The sequence below is a fragment of the Canis lupus genome, chromosome 27, assembly GCF_011100685.1.
Source record: "Canis lupus familiaris isolate Mischka breed German Shepherd chromosome 27, alternate assembly UU_Cfam_GSD_1.0, whole genome shotgun sequence".
NCBI classification, from domain to species: Eukaryota; Metazoa; Chordata; class Mammalia; order Carnivora; family Canidae; genus Canis; species Canis lupus.
The window spans coordinates 30,809,216-30,827,845 of NC_049248.1; the positions used below are offsets into that span (position 1 = coordinate 30,809,216).

General features: G+C 35.9%; 1 long non-coding RNA gene across 1 annotated transcript; it reads right to left on the reverse strand.

Moving 5' to 3' along the window:
- Positions 1-15,570: 15,570 nt before the first annotated feature.
- On the reverse strand, positions 15,571-17,778 carry LOC119877632. The gene is made up of 2 exons (XR_005379652.1): positions 17,653-17,778; positions 15,571-15,629 (listed from the first exon to the last, which is right to left on the reverse strand). It is a non-coding gene; the product is annotated as an uncharacterized LOC119877632 (long non-coding RNA).
- Between the last annotated feature and the right edge of the window lie 852 nt (positions 17,779-18,630).

The window sequence follows — 18,630 nt, forward strand, 5'->3', positions numbered from 1 at the left end:
ATTTTCTTTTATCTGTTGATAAACGCTTACGTTGTTTCCATGCCTTGGCTATTGTATAATGCTGCTATGAATATGAGGGTGCAGATATCTCTTTAGTATAGTGATTTCATTTCTTCCAGTTATATAGCCAGAAGTGGGACTGCTGGATCATATGGTATTTTTAATTTGTTGAGGAACCTCCATACTGTTTTTCACAGTAGCTTTAACAGTTTATATTCCCACTAACAATGTACAAGGGTTCCCTTTTCTTCCAGATCATCATGAATACTTGTTATTTCTTGTCTTTTGAGGCTAGCCATTCTGATGGGTATAAAGTAGTATCTTATTGTGGTTGTGATTTGCATTTCCCTGATAATTAGTGATGTTGAACACCTTCTCATGGCCATTTGAATATTTTCTTTGGAAAAATGTCTGTTCAGGTCCTTTGCTCATTTTTCAAAATGAATTCACACATTTCATTTCTTCCTTGCATTCTTCCCCTTCCTCCTCTCCCTTTTCTTCTTTCTTCTTCTTCTTTTTTTTTTTTTTAAGATTTTATTTATTTATTCTCGAGAGACACAGAGAGAGAGAGGCAGAGACACAGGCAGAGGAGAAGCAGGCTCCATGCAGGGAGCCCGATGTGGGACTGGATCCCTGGTCTCCAAGATCATGCCCTGGGCTGAAGGCGGCGCTAAACCACTGACCACCCAGGCTGCCCCTCTTCTTTATTCCCTGCCAACTTTGCAAATACTAAATTCTAATTAGTAACCTGGATTTGAGCAGTGATATGAGGTTTCATCTTTTCAGGTGTCTTCCCAGTTATCCAAAACAAAAGTCTCCCCAGTGGTTACCTTCACAGTTTCATAAAGGAAGTAGGGTACACAACAAGCAAGTTTTCGGTTTCCTTTTCGGTTCATATCCAGATATGTTGGCTAACTTTCACTTCTGCCCAAGGGAATATTATTCTTTATTTCTAGATGTCTTCTTCAGGTCAAAACTATTTTGCTTATTTACAGCTAAATCCCAAATCTTAGGATTTCATTTGCCTCTAGCAGAAATCAAGTACCTATTTACTAAATTTTCTTTTCCAGAAACTCTTGTTTTGTGTGGTAATATACCCCACAGTCACTTTTCTGTATTTTCAAAAGTTTCTAGTGGATTATCTCACATCAGTTAGTTTACAGTTTTCTGCCCTATGTGGAGACTCTTTAATTTGAATAAATTCACTATTCCTTTGTAGTATTAGTTTATTTAAGCTAATGATTCTCAAAGTGTGGTCCTGGACCAGTAGAATCAGTATCACCTGTGAATTTTTAATACATGCAAATTCTTAGACCCTACCCCAAACCTATCGAATAAGAAACTCTTGGGGTGGTGTCAAGCAATCTGTTTTAAAAAGTGCTTCAGGTGATTCTTGTGTACATGGAAGTTTGTAAATGCCCACTCTTCCAGGGTATTTCAGTTTTGTTGGAAGTAGGAAAAGGGAGAAAGTTGGTTGGAAAGGCAAAACAAACATTTTTTTAAAAATGGCCTCAGGATTTTGATTATTTCTAGTCTTGTTTAAGAACCGTGACTCCAAACTGTTTCCCTTTTTTCAGCTTTATTTTTTTTTTATTTTTTATTTTTTTTTCCTTTTTTCAGCTTTAAGACTCTATTCCCTATTACCAGCTGGCCTTGTTATTAGTAACCATCTGTCAAGTTGTCGTGTCATTAGCATGTCCATGTGTATTTTACGTTGGGTAGTCTATCATCTACCAAGGAATACAGATTATCATATAATGTCATGATGAAATTTGGTGAGAGGAAGTATTTGTGCTCATAGTTTTCTCTCCTCTATAAAATTTGGGGACATAGGCCACCAGAGGCATCACAAACTAATTTATATCTGGTTGACATTTGCATTTTATAACCTATTGATACAGAATTAGTGAGAAATAGCTTTACCAGCTAGTTAGCCATTCTTTTATTCTTGCAGTATTTTTATGTTTGCTTTTGTAATGAAGAAATGATAAATTGTCTTAAATCTCTTAATCTTCCCAGATCTTTAATGATCAAGGTCTTTCAAATAAGTCTAAGAAGCATTCTTAGTTAGAAATTTCAATTTCCGATAGCATGAACCTTTTTTTTTTTTCACTAATGGAAAACAACATGTTTGGCCAGTTGATTTTATGTTGATTACACACAGTATACAATTGTTACCCAGCAACACAAACATGAAGCCAGAAAAACTGGACCAGTACATAAAATAAAACAGCCATCAGCCCAACCTGAGTGCTCTGCATGCAATCTTCACATGTCTTTTTCACCTACCCTGTTTTATTCTTGTTACTGATTTTCTACCACCTGCAACATAATGTTGTGGAAGAAGAAAATAAAAACACTTGCCCCTGAATATACTGCCTTTTAAAAAAAAGATTTATTTTTATATATAGAGAGACCACACGTGTGAATGGGGGGAGAGGCAGAGAAAGGGTGCAGCAGGGGGCGGGAAGCAGACTCCCTGCTGAGCCAGGAGCAGACACAGGGCTGGATCTCATGACCCTGGCTGAGATCATGACCTGAGACAAAAATCAAGAATCTGATGCTTAATCAACTGAGCCACCCAGGGGCCCTGAATATACGGCTTTTTTATGTAACAAAAAAACACGTGGAAAAAATTTAAAGTCAGCAGTGCCTAAACACAATATTCTATAAACTGATAGAAATGCTTACAGGAAATTTCTGTTAAGTTGACTATATCTGGAGTTATCAGTATGATTGTTGGGCAACCTAGGGCCTATATCATACAAAGAGTTTATTCTCAGCTGGTTATATTTTCGTTTTTTAAGTCATTCTGGGCTGAAAATAATTACATTTGCTTAGGATGACCTTCAGGTTAAAGAGAGATGATAACAGGTTGAAACTTATATCTAAATGAAGAAATAAATAGACCCAGAAATAGTAAATAAGAAGGTAAATATAAAAGACATGTTGAATATGAGTTTTGAAAATAATCTATATTTGATAGGAATATGGATTACATGGTTGCATATATTTGCTGTATTTGCTAGGTATCAGAAGATTCATGCTACAACAACCTTATGTATATAGAGATTGTGTGTAAAACTTTCTTTGCCAGAAAGCTATTAGAAAACATTAGAATATTATATAAGAGAGCAAACAACTGCATAAATATGCATTTCTTATAGCAGTACCTTGCAATATTGTTATATAAATATATCTCAAAATAAATAGTCCTAGTTGTATCCTACAAATTTCACACCAAGTTTCACATATTTACATAGAATCCAATTCAATTTTAATGTTTTTTTTCCTATTTCATTTATTAATTTTTTAGTAAAATCTCTTGGCTTATACACACAATTTACATGTCACCAAAAAAGAAAAAAAAAAAAACCCACAACAACAAGAGTTAACCTAGTCACACTGAAAAATAGTTTAGGTTGTGCTCGGCTTTAACATGTTTGAGATTTTTGTTGGTATTCAACAATAACATGTTTTTCTTTTACTTTTATTTCTCTGGATATGTGTTTAAATTCTGGTTCCCAAATTATAGAAATGAGTATCATCCACAGAGTTGATTCAAAATGCAAATACTAGATGCTAACCCAGATCTATCAAATAAAAATCTATCAGTATTTTGCCAAATAACCACATTAAAAAAAAAAAAAAGTTCTTTTTGATGACTCTAATTTACAATATGGTATGAAAACCTGTTTTCTAAACTAGAGGTTTTCTACCTCCATATTAGAATCATCTGGGAGTATTTACATGTAGATTAACTTTTTTAAAAAATAAAGGATGTTTAATATTAGAATGATTTATGTGGGAAGTTGTAGAATCTGCTTTCTTTTTTAAAAATTTATTTTTAAATTTTTATTATTTATTTAAATTCAGTTTAATTAATATATAGTGTATTATTAGTCAGAGGTAAAATTTAGTGATTCATCAGTTGCATATAATACCCATTGCTCATTTCATCAAGTGCCCTCGTTAATGCCCATCACCCAGTTACCCTGTTTCCCTACCCACCTCCCCTCCAGCAACACTCAGTTTGTTTCCTATAGTTAAGTGTCTTATGGTTTGTCTCCCTCTCTGTTTTCAACTTATTTCTCCTTCTCTTCCCCTATGTTCATCTGTTTTGTTTTTTAAATTCCACATATGAGTGAAATATGACATTTCTCTTTCCCTAACTTATTTCACTTAACATAATACCATCTAATTCCATCCACATCTTTGCAAATGGCAAGATTTCATTCTTTTTGATGGCTGAGTAATATTCCATTATATATATATCTCACATCTTCTTTCTCCATTCATCTGTTGATGGATATTTTGGCTCTTCCCATAGTTTGGCTATTGCAGACATTGCTGCTATAAACATTGGAGGGCAGCTGCCCCTTCAAATCACTATATTTGTATCCTTTGGATAAATACCTAGGAGTACAATTGCTGGGTCATAAAGTAGCTCTATTTTTAACTTCTTGAGGAGCCTCCATACAGTTTTGCAGTGTGACTGCATCAGTTTGCATTCCCAGCAATAGTGCAAGAGGGTTTTTCTTTCTCCACATCCTCGATAACATCTATTATTACCTGAGTTGTTAATTTTAGCCATTCTGACTAGTATGAGGTGGTATCTCATTGTGGTTTTGATTTGTATTTCCCTGATGCTGAGTAGTGATGAACCATTTTTTTAATGTGTCTGTTGGCCATTTGTCAATACCTCAGCTGTTTTGCATTGAGTCTGGGCTGGCTTATCACATAGTGACCATCTATTTGTATAATTTCATAGGTCAAAGAATTTCATGTCCACCCATAATAATTTACTTTTTTTGGGGTATTGATTGAATTCTGTCCCCCTCCCCCACCCTCAGCATCATCCACACTCCTTCATTAAAGATAAGGCTTAAAATGCAGATTTCCCTGTGAAGAGAAAAGTTTTGTTTTTCAAGAGAGGTATGTTAAGTACATAAAGAAAAAAGGGAAGATTTAGCAAAATGGACCAGGGTGTGGTGGAGATTGAGTGCCTATAGGGTCACTGGAATGCTAAATACAGAGTTTTTCCCATCATAGTTTTGCCATAGGCTGGTCTGTTGAGCAGGGCAGAAAATATTACTGAACTGATTGTTGTTGCAGAGAAGAGAGAAGACACAGTGGCTGCCTTCCAGGAGTTTATGACCTAGTAGAAAGGAGGGGCTTCTAAGAATTATGGTATTTACAGAGATAATGTGGGCTCTATGACTAGCCATTGCTTTTTCTTGACGATCTGCCAAACTTGTCTCCATAGTCCATGGAGCTTTGTCTAGAAAGATTGACACTGTCTTCTATATAACTTGTCTGCCAAGAGTTGTCCCAATTCTAAGAAAGTAAAAGATTAAAATACAACAAAATTCACCAGGTAATATGTAACTAATTGGAGAGCTGAGGGAGGTTTGTTCTGCATTTAGTGTCTGATTAAGTGCAAGTCTGTCTATCCTACCGATCAAAGTGAATCTCTGTTTCTAATTTCTAAAACCATAGAGGATATAAAATCATTTCTGAGTGTAGTTTGGGGCTTAAAAGTTGAATTATAGTCCAGTCTGAGATTTACTGACAGGTCATTGCTGTCGTTCTTATGTACTGCTGTCTCTCATAATTATGACCTAGAATGAACGGCAACAGTCTAAAAGCATCATTTGTGATGTATTCTCTTTTCTTACATGGAGCATAAATGAGGTTTTTTTCCTATGCTTTGCAGCTGTAGCCATTTACGGGGGCCTCCGTGTCTCATCTGTGGTCTGAAGCTTCTGTTTATTAATCTCTCCTCATTAGGAGGAGTCTCAGAATGTCACAGATGAAAGACACCTCAGAAATTTGTTCTCCCGCCTTATTGTAGATATGAGGACACTGAAGCCAAAGACAGACAATGAAAAGCTGTTTGCAAAGTTAAGTCAGGAAGGTGGCTCCTTGATCACAAACAGTGCTGATTCTGTTTTTCTAACAGTGCACAATGTGTTTACCAGGATATAGTTACTATTAGTGCTAAAGGGACATGTGTTTCTATGTAACTGACGAGATGAAATATTAGATATGAACACTGCTTAGTATTTCTGATAATGGTAATTGCCATCTGGCTGGCAGGTTTGGAAGGAATCTATAAGTTTTAGGCTCCTTATTAAGAGGGAAGGGAAACATAAGTTTCTTTTTTGTTTCTGGTAGAAAATAGGAACATTTTACGTAGAGATTTTTCATTCACTCTAAGTAGTCTATATTATATATATTTATGGATGTAATGAGGACAGCACCTGTAGGCTGCTTCTTCAATAAAGACTTGTTATTCCAGTATTTCTCTAGCATCTACACGGACATACAAGGAAGCATAAAATATCCTTGGAGAATTAAAACTAACTCAAATTAAATAGCTATTTGAGAACGATATGCCCAATTACATTCTAATTTAGAAGGTATAGGTGATATATAATATGGACGTTGTTAGAAATCAATTTTCCCTTCAAATTAATGATTCATCAGAGAAATTTAGAGAAAATAATATGATACTTCATTTCCCTGGCCTCTGACTCTAGTCTTCTAGCCAGGTCTTCTGACAGTAAGTATATAAGCAGATTGAAGTTGTTCCTTTGATTCAGGTTCAGTAGTAGTCTACTTCAGGAAGCCTTTGTCTTCTTTTTCTAATCATCCTTTCTTCCCAATCAGGCTTTGAATCTAGAACTCCTGGGACGGCTGTGCACCTCTATTTCCCCAAGCTTTACTCCTTCCAGTCCTCCTCCTTATGTGTGCCAGTTTCTCAAACTGAAATCTGGCTTAGTTTTTGCTACTCTGTCTTATTATTAGTTGCTTTTCTAAAGACCACAGTCTAACCCTGGAATCTTAGCCTTAGCTGGGGTCAGCTACTGCATGCTCATAAGGTTACAATCTGCCTCTTGATCATTAGAGGCTCTTATTTATCATGAAATTTTCACACAGTATCTATCATCCATATTATTACATGCCTACAGTCTTCTCTACTCCATGAGAGTCTTTAATGTTCTTTCCAGAAAGAGGGATGGAAATCTTGGTTCTTCTTGTTATAAAAACTTGAGATTTGACTCTTGTATGCAAGATCACTTTAAGGGAAATTATATAATACTGGATAAATGGATATATTTTACTGTTAACACCTCCTCTAAGTCACAGAAAACATAAGACAGATAGAGAGGGTTTTAGCATAAAATATAAAACAGAGTGGAGTGCACTTCTAGTCTCTCAGTATTGGTGCAGTGGTCTGAGAAGAATGCATCTGGCTGTCCTGACATGCTGGCAGCTCGGCCCTGGGTTTTGTAGTCTGGGTGAAGATGGGTCAATGAATCACTCTACAACAAGCCACCAAGTAAATGCAAGCCTCTGTCAGAGTAACAGCCCATTATTTTTTGAACTTAAAAAGAAAATAATGTCACACTATAAGAAAGTTGAAAGAATAGTAAATTCTCATATATCCTGTTTTCCACATTTCTTTATCATTTTTTAAATTTTTTAAAATTTTTTATAATAAATTTATTTTTTATTGGTGTTCAATTTACCAACATACAGAATAACACCCAGTGCTCATCCCGTCAAGTGCCCGCCTCAGTGCCGGTCACCCATTCACCCCCCATCCCCCACCCTCCTCCCCTTCCACCACCCCTAGTTCGTTTCCCAGAGTTAGGAGTCTTTATGTTCTGTCTCCTTTTCTGATATTTCCCACACATTTCTTCTCCCTTCCCTTATATTCCATTCCACTATTATTTATATTCCCCAAATGAATGAGACCATATAATGTTTGTCCTTCTCCGATTGACTTACTTCACTCAGCATAATACCCTCCAGTTCCATCCACGTTGAAGCAAATGGTGGGTATTTGTCGTTTCTAATGGCTGAGGAATATTCCATTGTATACATAGACCACATCTTCTTTATCCATTCATCTTTCAATGGACACCGAGGCTCCTTCCACAATTTGGCTATTGTGGACATTTCTGCTAGAAACATCGGGGTGCAGGTGTCCCGGCGTTTTATTGCATCTGTATCTTTGGGGTAAATCCCCAACAGTGCAATTGCTGGGTCATAGGGCAGGTCTATTTTTAACTCTTTGAGGAACCACCACACAGTTTTCCAGAGTGGCTGCACCAGTTTGCATTCCCACCAGCAGTGCAGAAGGGTTCCCCTTTCTCCACATCCTCTTCAACATCTGTTGTTACCTGTCTTGTTAATTTTAGCCCATTCTCACTGGTGTTAGGTGGTATCTCATTGTGGTTTTGATTTGCATTTCCCTGATGGCAAGTGATGTGGAGTATTTTTTTCATGTACTTGTTGGCCATGTCTATGTCATCTTTGGTGAAATTTCTGTTCATATCTTCTGCCCATTTCATGACTGGATTGTTTGTCTCTTTGGTGTTGAGTTTAAGAAGTTCTTTATAGATCTTGGAAACTAGCCCTTTATCTGATACGTCATTTGCAAATATCTTCTCCCATTCTGTAGGTTGTCTTTGAGTTTTGTTGACTGTTTCTTTTGCTGTGCAGAAGATTTTTATCTTAAGTCCCAATTGTTCATTTTTGCTTTAGTTTCCCTTGCCTTCATAGATGTATCTTGCAAGAAGTTGCTGTGGCCAAGTTCAGAAAGGTTGTTGCCTGTGTTCCCCTCTAGTATTTTGATGGAATCTTGTCTCACATTTAGATCTTTCAACCATTTTGAGCTTATCTTTGTGTATGGTGTAAGACAATGGTCCAATTTCATTCTTCTGTATGTGGCTGTCCAATTTTCCCAACACCATTTATTGAAGAAATTGTCCTTTTTTCAGGGGATATTTTTTCCTGCTTTGTCAAAGATGAGTTGACCATAGGGTTGAGGGCCCATTTCTGGATTCTCTATTCTGTTCCATTGATCTATGTGTCTGTTTTTGTGCCAGTACCACACTGTCTTGATGATTAAAGCTTTGTAATACAGCTTGAAGTCAGGCATTGTGATGCCCCCAGCATTGGTTTTCTTTTTCAATATTCCTCTGTCTATTCGGGGTCTTTTCTGATTCCATACAAATCTTAAGATTATTTGTTCCAAGTCTGTGAAGGAAGTTTATGGTATTTTGATAGATTGCATTGAACGTGTAAATTGCCCTGGGTAGCACTGACATTTTCACAATATTCTTCCAATCTATAAGCATGGAATGTTTTTCCATCTTTTACATCTTCAATTTCTTTCATAAGTGTTCTGTACTTTTTAGAGTATAGATTCTCTACCTCTTTGGTTAGGTTTATTCTTAGGTATCTTATGGTTTTGGGTGCAATTGTAAATGGGATTGATTTCTTAATTTCTCTCTCTTTAGTCTCATTGTTAGTGTACAGAAATGCCACTGATTTCTGTGCATTGATTTTGTATCCTGCCACACTGCTTAATTACTGTATGAATTCTAGCAATGTTGTGGTGGAGTCTTTTAGGTTTTCCATATACAGTATCATGTCATCTGAAAGATGGAGAGTTTTTCTTCTTTGCCAATTTGAATTGGCATCCTTTTATTTCTTTTTGTTGTCTGATTGCTGAGGCTAAGACTTCTAGTACTATGTTGAGTAACAGTGGTGAGAGTGGACATCCCTGTTGTGGAAGATCCCCTGATCTTAGGGGAAAGGCTCTCAGTTTTTCCCCAATGAGAATGATATTTGCTGTGGGCTTTTCATAAATGGTTTTTATGATATTGAGGAATGTTCCCTCTATCCCTACATTTTGAAGTTTTGATCAGGAATGGATGCTGTATTTTGTCAAATGCTTTCTCTGTATCTATTGAGAGGATCATATGGTTCTTGTTTTTTCTCTTATTGATGTGATCTATCACTTGATTGTTTTACGAGTGTTGAACCAGCCTTGTATCCTAGGGATAAATCCCATTGGTCACGGTGAATAATCCTCTTAATATGCCGTTGGATCCTATTGGCTAGTATCTTGGTGAGAACTTTAGCATCCGTGTTCATCAGGGATATTGGTCTGTAATTCTCCTTTTTGGTGTGGTCTTTGTCTGGTTTTGGGACTAAGGTAATCTGGCCTCAAAAAACGAGTTTGGAAGTATTCCCTCCCTTTCTATCCCTCGAAACAGCTTTAGTAGAATAGGTATTATGTCTTCTTTAAACACTTGGTAGAATTCCCCTGGGAAGCCATCTGGCCCTGAACTTTTGTGTTTTGGGAGGTTTTTGATGACTGCTTCAATTTCCTCACTAGTTATTGGCCTGTTCAGGTTTTCTATTTCTTCCTGTTCCAGTTTTGGTGGTTGGTCAGTTTTAAATGCTGTCTCTTGACTCCAGCTTATTACCCATTCAGTTTTTGTGATTTGTATTTACTCTCCCTTTTCCTTCTCCTTTTCCCCTCACTTTTTAAAAAAGATTTTATTCATTTATTCATGAGAGAGATGAGAAGCAGAGACATAGTAGAGGGAGAAGCAGGATCCTTATGGGGAACCTGATGCAGGACTCAATCCCAGGACCTCAGGATCACAACCTGAATCAAAGGCAGACACTCAACCACTGAGCCACCTAGGTGTCCCCTTTTCCCCCATTTTTAAAAATTGCATTCTTTCCAGTTTTCCATATACAATGTTTATATATTTTTCTTACACCTGTGTCCTAACTCTTGTTTTAGTTTTAATCTTCAATGAAACAAAGTTTAAGAGAACTCTAAAATTTTAAGCATAGCTGGCTAAAAAATAATAATGCTAACATTTTAAAATGAAATGAACTCCTGAATGAAGCAAGATGACACATTTAGCCCCTAAAATCCACATGTGGCAAAAATATTGGACTTCCTTAATACGTGTATTTGAATTTGTTTTATAGATTAGTATCTGCACCTCTTGATCCACTATTTTCACACTTTATTTCCTGTTTCTTTGACCCTCAGGTGATGAGTGAGCACAGTGATGGTACCCACCACACCTGCCCAGTGTTCTATAACAAGTCTTTGTGCTGAGTGCTACGGTGGATTGGCAGAGGCCTTCCTGGAGCTGAGGCTTTCCTACTAGGACTTCCTTTATTTTCCGTATCCTTTCACTGGTGTCAGGCCTGCTTTGGCATCTGAAGGTTTTACCTTCTAACTATTGCTCTCTTAATCCTTTACATCTTACAGCTGTCTTCCCGGAGATTTTAGGTGTGAATGGTGGGAACCTCCAGTATACAGCTGATGGATTAGAAACACAAGTGATAGATTTGATAGGCATCTGACATGGGATAAAGGAAGACCAGTCTTGTGGGGCTGAGCCCTTAATCAGTGGGGTCTGATTCTATCTCTGGATAGATAGTGTCAGAATTGACTTGATGGGGAATTGGGAAAAAACAAACACACACATCATACACACCTCCTTAAAGAAGGCTCCCTTGTTATTGTACTGTGTCTGGTACAAAATAGAAATCAACAAATATTAAATTTACAAAAAAATCCAACTAGATGATTCAACATACTTTTTCTTAGTATTATGAATTCCAAAGCAAACATATATTTATCCATTATATGTATACTCAGGATGAGAGATAAAGTTAAAAAGAGAAGGTAAGAACAGTATAGCATAAAAGAAAAGGTACTGAGAGTCAACAGCTTTGATTCTGGCTTTAACATTATTTATTCATGTGATTTACCTAAAACTTTATATGAGTATTTTGACCTTTAATATGTCTTCTAGATCTAAAAGTCTATGATTGGTTTATTTTTTCATTCATACATTCATTCATTCATTCATTCATTCAGTCAGTCAGTCATTTTTTACTTCAAACCATGCCCAAGAATTCTACTCATCATGGGGGATACCAGACAGGACAAGTCCAATAGCATGTGTCCTTTGTGGAATTTACATTGCAGTGTTTCTTTTTCTTCCTTGTCCTTAAGAAAAATCATAATAAACAAATTTTGAAATAATTTCTGTTGGTTTTTATGCAAATATATCAATTGTATATGAAAGACAAATACATTCTTAAAATTAGGAAGCATTAATGTACTTTGTGGTTGCTTTTTTCTCTGAGAGATGTGGAACACAGCCTGGGGCAGACTGACCATTTTATAATATTCTGCTGCCCCTGCGTTCTTAGCCTAGTGGCTGTCTAATTAGACTTTGGAGAGAAAGTTAAAACTATGCCTCAGATATTCATTTCTCTTCCTTTTATGAATTACAAATAAGTGCCTCATAGGTGAATACATTGTTATCCTAAAGGTGTGAATTCTACAGTATTCACATCTTCCAATATAATGCTGCTGTGTATTTGCCCCAGCAACAAAGCAACCTTCTCATCCATTTGTCGAAAAATGAATATGAAGGCGTACGCCTCTAAAACCTGCAACACATCACAATTTCAAGGTAACTGTTCTAGAGAACTAGAAGAATTATTGAATAGCACATTTTCAAAGTAGAAGACAAGTTAATATCATTCTATGCCACTAAAAATAATATTAAGCATCAGTTTTATTAGCTGACTTTTCACACATTTTAAAAATTGAACTAATTCAATTCTAGTAGTTTAGGCAAGGTTTATGAAAAAGTTGAATCAAGGACAGACAATAACAAGCAAGTAGAAATACCCAAATACATGCAAAATATCAAGTGAAATTGGTAACTGAGATTGAACACAGAAATGAATTTAGAATCATAGAATTTTACCGCCAGAAGGGGCCTTAGAGATGATCCAATTTAATTCTTAATGAAGAAGGCACAAACAAAAACAAAAAACCCTGAAACCAGAGAACTTTTCTATGAAGAGATGATTCTTTCCCACTTCCACCCCCTGCCACCATCACTACAGTTTGCACTAAGAAAAGTAAATTATAGCTATATAATTTTTATGTCAGAAATAACAAAGATGATTATGGTTAAATAAAGAAACAGAAAATAGAATACTCCATTGCTTTCTCACTGTTATCTTCTACTGACTTTGTTAGAAAAAAGATATGAAATGCTTGAACATGTGGACAGAAAGAAAAACACGTTTCTGTGTTCGGAAAATGACTTACAAATAATAATGGTTTTGCTCACAAAAGAAACAAAATGCATGTTCATTTAACAGTATTTAGTAAAAAAAAGGGGGCAGCATAAGATCTCTAAAAAGTGACTACTTTTTAATATTTAGTACGTATTCTTTCATCATTTGTTTTCTACATGTAATTTTACATAATTGAACTCAGACTGATTCAGTTCTGTTTGGTATTCAGTTGTGATAGTGCAGACTCTGTGGGCACGTGTAATGTGACAGATTATGAGAATGGACTATAGGACACACAGCACATCTACAGGACAGACAATCTAGGCTATGGTCAGACTACAGAGAGGTTTGAACAGCACGCTGCTGGGATTAAGGTTATGAGATAGCTCTTTAGTTGAGAAGATTGTAGCCTCTTTCTATCCTGCCCGTACTCTCTTCTCTGCAAGCTGACTTGGAGCCCATTTCCTTGGGCCATCTTTTCAATACTAATTAACCCACAAAGAGAGTGGGCTTGTGGTGGTCCTTGACTGCAAAACTTGTACACTAGCTCATTCATTTACCCTGGCACAGAGTCCCTGAAAACTGCACCAGAAGATAACCCAAATAATGTTCCGGTGCAGAACCTTCCTTCCATATCCACCCTCTAACCTAGTCAACTTTGCTCTTCCTTCCCTAGGAAAAATACAATATGGGAAGGCACGGGGCTGTCATTGTTGCCTTACCACAGGTGTACTCAACAGCACAACAAAACCTGCTCAGATCTTCAGATGATTTTGTTGCTCTAGCAAACTTTCTACAAAAGGATCATTTTAAACAGCCCCCCTCAATCTGGCTACCTAATAATCTAGTTACCCAATAAATAGTTCTATGTAAAGCAGAAAGAATAAATTATTTAATAATTTTTAAAAATTAGAATTTGAAAAGGTTATTGCCATATTTCTGTTTCAATTTTCAAAAATACAAATTGAAAATTCTAACCTGTCATAACTATAAAGCAATATAGTATGGGCCATGTCCTTAGCAATTTTCATTTTCATTTTAAAGATGTATTTGAAAGATGCATTTTAAATGCAAATCCGTGGTTTTATTTGAGATATGTTATGGCTTAAGCATTTTCTATGCTTCTCAATATATTCAAGTCAATAGACAAACCTCATTGTGCTTTTTATTAGTTTTTGTATTGCTAATTTTTTTAAAAAATATTTATTTATTAGAGAGAGAGAGAGATCATGTGCGCAAACAGGGAGAAAAGCAGAGGGAGAGGGAGACACAGACTCCTGGCTGAGTGCAGAGCCTATGAAAGCCTCAAGCTCATGACTCTGAGATCATGACCTGGGCCTAAATTGAGAGTCAGTTGCTTTATCAACTGAGCCACACAGGTGACCCTATTTGTATTATTACTTTTTAAGGAAAAATCTCTTAAGCTCCATCCTTGTAACCTTTATTATCAATCTGCAGGAAGAACTGATTATGCCCATATAAACATTTAAATGATTAGTAGGAGAAACTGTGCACTGAAGGGAGGACAGACTTAATTCACCCACAGACCTTACTACTAGTTAAAGAATGGCATTTTTCCGTGATCTGCAGACACATGGTATATAATTATATCTGATGTTTTAAGAACTTTAGACTTTAAACATCCACCCACTTTTCTTCATGATCAAGAATCAGTTTCATTCTTAAGCCACAGCCGAGTGTATTATATATAGTATGCAGGTGCAGCATAGTGGCTCTTACTTTGGTTTTCTCTGGTATAGATATGTTCCTGCAGTTTATGTTTTGCTATGTTCAAATTGGCAACCAACAAATCAATGTAAGAAATCCATTACTTGCACTGAATTCCCTTGAGGAGGTCTGAACTGCTCTAAAACTTCCCTCTTGGGTTTCCTTGCTATAAAACAGCTTTGATTTGATTTGAGGAATGATTTTAGTGCCAGAAAGTATTAATTGCAGAGAGCCTACCTTTGAGAGTCATAGGACTTTCTCAGGTGTTGGAACCCCAGGATAAGAACAAGACTGACATTTAATAGTAATTTTCATGAATATTAATTTCATTCAGTAGAACTTTTGGGGAGCCATCTATCATTTCATTTTTAATCCTGGTAAATGGAGATAAGTTACATTCAAGAGACAGATAAAAGCACCAGGAAGCCTAAATCAAATTGAGAAGCTACTTTCAAACCCAGATTTTACATTAAACTTAATTGCCAACATTTGTCAGTGGAAGGAATTATATTGCAAAGTTAGTTTTTTTCATTACAGGTTGAATCTATAGTACCTGAGAAATTTTTTGCTTTCACTTGATGCATCGTATAGTTTAGGTTTAATTAAAAGAACCGATTATCCTTCTTTAGGAACTCACAGTGGTGACAACATTTCCAGAGAAATTCTATTCACTTAAAGGGCACCAGTCTGTTAAATGGGCAAGTCTGGAGTCCTGAAAGTGATCAGTGATTTGAAGGACATCCTGTGGCAAAGCAGGAGAGGAGAGGAGGATATTTGAGCACTAAGGACAGGATGCCAGAGTCCATAGGTTGAAACTTTTCTCTTGTGGAACAAAATGTTGCCTGCAGAAGGGGAAGCAGCAATGTCTCTTGATTCCAGATTGCTCACAATTTCCTGATTATTTCATGATGCTTTCGTCTTTTTTTAACCACTAATTTTTAAATTATTTGTAGAATATAAAATATCTGAAAGATATAAAGAAAATAAGTCAAACACCATAGCATGTCATCATAGTCTCCATCCAACTTAAAAAGAGAAAATTGCTATTACTTTTGAGGTAGTGAGGACTTTTCTGGCTAAAGTAAAAATCTGGGAGTCATGATAGATTGTTGAGCAAGAGAAAAGATAGTTGAGAGGTTTTGGCTGTGAGCAGAGCAAATCACTTCTGAATTTTATGCTTATCATTCTTACCTTTTTTTATAGTTTTTTTCCACTTATGCTTGTAACCCTAAACAATAAATGTTTCCATGTCTGTCAAATATTTTCGAGTCTTCTATAAATGGAATCATATTATGCTAATCTTCTGTAACTTATTTTTTTCTCTTAATGTTATATTCCTATGGTTTATTCATGTTGTTGTGTGTAACCACAATTGATCCAGTTAATTACATTGGTATTCTATTGTATGGATATACTGCACCTTGCAATTATGGGTTTGCATTTTCTTCCTTATAAGACTGAAAGCTTTTTAAGGATGAAGGACAATCTTGTTTATCATTGCAGAGTTGGCATAGGCCTGGACACAATAGTTGGCATGTTACAGGGTGTTAAATCTTGTTTAATGTTAACTTTTTTAACAGGGCAGTAGAAAATGTGAAAAAAAGTTTCCTGACAGCCAAGAAATAGAATTTTAGATATTCATACCTCTAGTCCAATTACAGGGCAATTGTCAAAAGCAAAAAAATTCTGAGAACATGTCTTAATATAAAATGCGTTTTTATTTGCTGAGCTTGATATCTTTAGTAATAGTCTCTAACGGTCATGGCGGAATCAAATGTTTTGTTTTTTCATGTGAATGGGTAAGTCCTTACTGGTGATCGAAAGAAGAAGGTGAAGGTTGATCTTAAACTGTACTGGTTTCCTCAAGGAGATTAGCTAACATGATGTTGCGTAATCTGAGCAATTAAATGCCTTAGCAACATGACAGATAATTAGCTACTCTACAGAGTCGGTAATTTTTCAGGTTTGTTCTTTGAATAAAGGAAAAAAAAACACCTCTGGATGTAGCTTTTTGTTTGTTTCTGAGCTACTCTCCTTTATCCTTGGAAGTGGATGGAAAATGATTGGGGTGATTTTAGGGCTTTATGTCTTTCACACAGAAACACTCTGAAAATCATCACCTTCATTACCATAGATTTTGTTATATTACTCTCTCCGCAGGAAGTACCATTTTTACAATATATTTCATTAATCACAAAAAATAAGAAACTGTGTGTTTCATAACGTGTTTTCCTGTGAGTAATCACTATAGCTCCTTTTCAGTTAGACCCTACTGAGTTAAAATTTAAGATTTAAAATAATGCTTCCAAACTAGTGAGCTCTGGGTTCCTGGGAACCTGAAGTGTTATTGCCAGAGTTGTGGAAATCCAATATGTACATACAGTAGGCATTTTTCTGTAGACTGCTGATAATTTAAAAATGTAAATCATATATAAATGCTCAAATATAGGTAGATACAATAATGCTTAATAAAATAAAATGAATTTTAAAGTCCTACTAAATATATTAAAGCCATTTCTTATTTTTTCTTTTTATCTAACTTTTTTTTTGTTAAATATGTGTGTACATAGTTTTGAGAGTTAGTGGGCTTATCCTGGAGCAAGAAGACTTCTGATTCAGCCTTGTCAACCCCTCACTCTGCCACTTCTTCAGTAATTATTCATAGCTTTTAGTTATTTCTTCTGGTATTCATCTTCTAATTTCTAAATAATATGCAAAATGTCACTATTTCTTGATTTTCTACTTTGAGAAATTGCTCATTGATTTCTCAGTAAGGAAGATAAGGGTTTAGACCTTTTCCTCTCTGATCATTTGCACATTTAAAAAAAGGCAGTCAGATATTAGAAATAAATATTAATCTTAGCTGAACCATATAATGATTTATATGATATGATGTATTTCTACTTTAAACAATATATTTTGTTTTGCTTTTTTAAGGAATTAATAATTATTACTTTTTAGCATTTACTTAATTAACTTGATACTTACCACTAATAATACATCCCTAATTTATCTACCAGAAATGTGTATGTGATATTCAAAATGTCAGATAATACTTAATTTCAAATATCCATCATCTGTTGATCTGTTATCAGTTCCCACATAGACTGTTCTCAAAAACTACTGTTCTGCTGACATCATAATGCCTTCCTTCTCCATCTTTCTAGGAATCTCATATATTGGATTTTCTGTTTCCTGGTGCACAAGGGTTAAAATTTTTGAGATCTTGCATATTTGAAGATGTTTTCATTCTCTACTCAGACACAATTGATTGGTTGGGTTAAGTAGTTTAGGTATTAATATGGATATCATTTCACTAAGACTGTTTAAAGGCATTGCTCTATTTTCTCTAATTTCCATTTTCATCTTGCCTGACACCATTCTGATTTCTATTCCGTAATATGTAGTTATTTGCTTTTCCTCTCTGGAAGGGTTATATCCAATATTCCTAGTGTTCTAAAATTTCATATTGAAGTAACTTGATAGGAGTGTTTTATAGTCATTCTTCAGGGTACTTTGTGGTGCCTTTCAATACTTCATTTAAAAATATTTTATCTATCTATCTATCTATCTATCATCTATCTATCTATCTATCAAGCAAGGAGGGTCAGAGGGAGACAGAATTTCAACTAGACTCCCCACTGAGTCCAGAGCCTGACATAGAGCTTGATTTCACAACCCTGAAATCATTACCTGAGTCAAAATCAAGAATAGGATGCTTAACCAGCTGAGCCACCCAGGCACCCCTCCATACATTTCTTGAGTAAATTTCCTTGAATTAATTATTGTAAAACTCAGGCAGCCCAGGTGGCTCAGTGGTTTAGCACTTCCTTCAGCCCAGGGCATGATCCTGGAGACCCGGGATCGAGTCCCATGTCGGGCTCCCTGCATGGAGCCTGCTTCTCCCTCTGCCTGTGTCTCTGCCTCTCTCTCTCTCTCTCTCTCTCTCTCTGTCTCTCTCTCTCT